At 47.6% G+C, this 4607-nt stretch overlaps 1 pseudogene; it reads right to left on the bottom strand.

Annotated features, from left to right (window-relative positions):
* Nucleotides 1–851: 851 nt before the first annotated feature.
* On the bottom strand, nucleotides 852–2712 carry LOC119356688 (annotated as a pseudogene).
* Between the last annotated feature and the right edge of the window lie 1895 nt (nucleotides 2713–4607).

Raw genomic sequence — 4607 nt, 5'->3', positions numbered from 1 at the left:
CAAATACCTAGAAACTGGCATATAATAAGCCTATAAAAGGATCTTCCTAGCAAGCAACAATGCAGCATAGTTTCATCAAACCGATATGGTTTGTCTGTGCGAGTTTACTGTAGACTATCAAATGTGAGTATAAAAGTTACCACTGAACACTCAGTATCACCTACGAACCAACAGAGCTGCTAGCGTCGATAACATGCATCTAAAAAGGAAAATAAGCAAGATTTGGAGGCAAGAAAATTAATAAACAGTACTACCGAAATTGGGCTAGATGTCTGAGACTACTACACGTTGTTCTAGTTCGCGTTGGACAAAATTCAAGGAAACAAACAATAGCTCAATTTTAGTTTCTTTATTATGCTTATCAATAATATTTTTGGTTGGCAACAGAATGGTCTTATTATTTGTTATATTTACTCTAATACCTCCCAAATTTATTTATCTACGACATTCAAAATTTCATGCTAAGAGAGTTGAAAAATGGAAATATGAAAACAATCAATTGGATCCAGTATATTCTAGAGGACCAGCATGGTACCTAAGTAATCCACAAACCTTCATACAGAAATTGATTGTTCTGAATGTCAATATGTGATAACATAAAGGAAAAGACTCTTGTGTCCCTCCGAACCGGATGGCTGCCTGACTGGTACTCCTTAATCCATGATGAAGATCACCATTTTATCAAGAGAAATAACGAATGCAAACACCAATCAGAAATAAGCACACAAAAGTGTGAAAGGCACCGGAAAGCTGAATTTTAGTTGGTATCTTCACATAAAAAATGCTAATACCTATATAACTTCTATCTTTCTGTAATATGATGTTCTAAAGGCTACCACCATCCTTTTATTTTATCTGTTCACATAAGAATCAAATTATTAACATCATGGAAACTGAAAATGAAATAATAACATGCTAAGCTAGCTAGAAACATGTCTTTACAAAGGTCACCAACACTTCTATAAATGAAGTAAATAAAGACTTATTTCCTCCAGACCTTCTTCCTTACCTCAAAGTAGTGTGCTCCTTGATCTCCATCTCTGCATCCAACCCAATAAACTCACACAGATGCCTGTGAGTGTTTTTCTGCTCTAAATACAGGACCAACTTAAATATAGGTTTGTGCAAGGTGCCTTTTGCAGCTTGGTAGATGGAAATACTAAGATGAAAGAATAAACATTGATCGGACCTGCTTTTATTTAATAATAATAACAAAACACATAGTGCTAGCCGTAACAGAAGATGTCATTTGTTACCGCAATGTGCCTTACTGCATGAACGGTGACAGTCGGTCAGTGCAAAGAAGGAGAAATAGTACTCACGTTCTCAACATGGCATTGGATGCAGAAGATTGCTTGATTCGCAGGTGTCCACAGATCGATAGCTCAATAGTTCAAGCATGTGTCCTGGAGAACAAGTACCAACTTCTCCCTAACCTGTAACAATGGCAAGAATAAGAACCATAGAACAAAAACTGAGCCCTTCCTGCAAAGAGAAAGGAGGCAAATGAAATAATTTGAAACGGACATACTTTTTCAGCCTTGTCGAATTCTGCTTCGCTTCAGGCTGCAGCCTCAAGGTTGATCGGAAATGTGGGGATCGCCCTATTGATGCAGTAGACCTTCCTAACCTGCACCTCGACCTGCCAGTCAAAATGAACACACAAACAATTAATCCGCTAGGCACATCATAACACCCAAACAAACCGAAGATGTAACAAGCATGCACTTCGCGTTCTAAATTAGACGACAATAATTTCGAAATAAATGAGAAACCAGCATCTGACATCGGCATGATGGCCGAGATGACTAACCTGCTGTGTGGTGGCCTTGAGGGGTTCCTTGGGGTGGCTGACGATGCTCTCCTTGCTTAGGGAGGTGGCAAAGCGCACCATCTGTGTGCTGACGCTGGTGTAGGCCCTGGCGACGCGTGCAGGGTGTTCATGCTCTGCCGCAACAGAGTGAATTGCAGAAAACCACCACATTTGGGGTTAGCTTTGCGGAAAACTACCTAGTCCCTAATTATTTGCAAAACGCACTGCGGATTCAGTAAACTTGTTGCAAATAGCACTGATGAGGTGATCTGGCCTGTCTGATCACTTTCTGACAAGTGGGGCCAGACTGTAAGAAGCTGACTTGGAAAAGTTTTGACATACAGGCCCCTGGATCTAAAAAGAAAAAGCAATCAGAGCCCCCCTGCTTCGACCCCGTCTGGATCGGGAGAGCCAGAGCCCCCGAGCTACCCACCCCCCGCGCCACTCCGACGACCTCATCGCCGGGGACCACCGCTACCCTGTCTACCATCTCCTTCCTCCTCCCTTTTCATTTCTTCTCCACCGCTGCCTCGTCTACCATCGGCGACGGCCGGAAAGGCGAGAGGTGAGGCCGCGTTGGCCGGGATTGACGACGCGGGTCGCCATGGCTGTGGATCTCGCCGTCGCGCGCACGGACCTGGCATCAACGACGCCCTCGCACCCGTGACGCGCGCAGAGAGAGGAGAGGAGGAGGCATTCCCCGGCAAGGACGACCTCGTCGACGCAGACGGCCGCACAGTGGAGGAGGTCCCTGCAAAGAGCTCCTCGACGGTGTCGGTCGGGTCGGGCCCGTGCGCCACCGCGCGGTTGGAGCCGGGCGGTTGCTCGGCCATGGCCTCAGCTGTGCTTGGAGAGCAGCAGGGGATACAGGCCGCCACGGATTCCGACGCCGTCGACATGGCCGTGGCTGCCAGCGGCTGGGCTAGGTAGGGGCGAGGTGCAGGTCATCCCAGAGAAGGAAAGAAAATGGGAGGAGGATGGCGGGGCAGCGGTGGTCGTCGACGTGCTTGTCGGCTGCGGCGAGGTCGCCAGCCCTCCGCCCAGCGCGTCGCTCTAGCGTCGCCGGCCAAGCAGCGCGGCGGAGGCCATGAACCCGACGCCCAGCGTGCCTCTGCCCGAGGGGTGGGGGGCTGATTGCTTTTCTGTTTTAGATCAAGGAGTGTGTGTGTAAATTTTTTGCTCTTACAATCTGATCTCACTTGTCAGAAAGTGATCAAACGGGCCAGATCACCTCATTAGTGCTATTTGCAACAAGTTTACTGAATCTGCGGTGCGTTTTGCAAATAATTAAAGACTAGGTAGTTTTCCGCAAAGCTAATCCTAAATGTGATGGTTTTCTGCAATTCACTCGCCGCAACACCACGATGGCCATCTTATTACACGTGGCCTAATTTATGAAGGAATGCCGCCACCAAGTGACTCCAGCGGCAACCATGTGATACGGGATTACACGTGGTAAGTAATCAAAACTATTTAATAAAAAGTGACTCGAGCGGCACATACCGGTTTGCTACCTTCCCTCTCCTCTCTCAATATGTTTAGAGCAACTCCAACGTACGGCCCCAAACGAATGTCCGTTTTATCCGAATTTCGTCTGTTTGAGGATGGTAATGGAGCGGCGTCCTCCCATATTCTGTGATGCGTTAGCCATACGCTCAACGCGTGGCCGCATCTATTCCGCCCGGTGCCTGTATGCACTATGCACACAATTTTTTTCCCAACACACTTTTTATTTCATCAACGACATTTTAACACATGATAATACATTCACCCATTCTTAACTGGAATAACAAGCCCAAACAAAATAAAAAACACAATTAGGCATTTTAACAGAAAACCAACTTCCATAACTACTTCCATAACTACTTTCATAACTACTTTCATAAGTTGGATTAATATCTTCTCAATGCCTTCATTGTTGATCTGCGGATTCTTGATCTTGTATAATTTTTTCATCTTAAATTCTAAAGAAATAGACATCGCTTCACATATAATCTCATCTCTAGTCTTATTTCTAGCAACAAGTGCACGGGCATCTATCAAATTTTGCCCAATCAATAAAATCGATGTATTCTTCTTTTCAATACCAAAACTTGCATCCATCCTACATACAAAATTTGCGTATAAGCCAATAGCTATTGAAATTACGTCGAATTCGGAAGCACAATCGAAGCAAAGCAAGCATATACCTTATCATTTTGGTACTTGATGAACACTCACCCTGGATGTTTCAGCGTGGTAGAAACGCGGCGAACGACTTGCCGCGGGCAGTTGTCGGACTTTATGAGTGGCAACGGTGAGCCGACCAGCCGTTGGGCCAGCGCCGAGCCCGGATGATGGCCATGCATATTTTTGTCGGCGCCGTTCCGATGGAGTAGATCCGAGCAGCTAGAGGCGGAGTCAATGCCTGCATGCGGCGTAGAGGTGTTGTCGAGGCTATGCGGTCCAGTGCCCGGCCAATTCATGGCTAGGCATAGTCGTCGGCGTCCGGATGCGCACAAATCAGGCAGCCAGATACGCTGAAATCTGGCAGCTCGGCTGGACAATGACGCGGCCGAGACAAAGGCCGAGGGGGTAGGCGGTGGGGGTGGGCGGGAGGAGGAGGAGGCGCCGGGCTGGACAAGGAGGTGGCCAAGAAAATGGCAGCGGGCCGGCGGCGGCCATGGCAGGGTAGGGTTCGGGGAGGTTGGGGCGGCTCGGGGGAGGGTGGAGAAAAAGGGTCGCCTGTGTCCCCCACGGACGGGCCACTGGAGGACACGGGCACGCTTCACGCGTGTTCGTTTTGACGAAAACA

This window comes from Triticum dicoccoides, chromosome 1A, assembly GCF_002162155.2.
Source record: "Triticum dicoccoides isolate Atlit2015 ecotype Zavitan chromosome 1A, WEW_v2.0, whole genome shotgun sequence".
NCBI classification, from domain to species: Eukaryota; Viridiplantae; Streptophyta; class Magnoliopsida; order Poales; family Poaceae; genus Triticum; species Triticum dicoccoides.
This window is presented reverse-complemented; position numbering and strand designations above follow the sequence as displayed.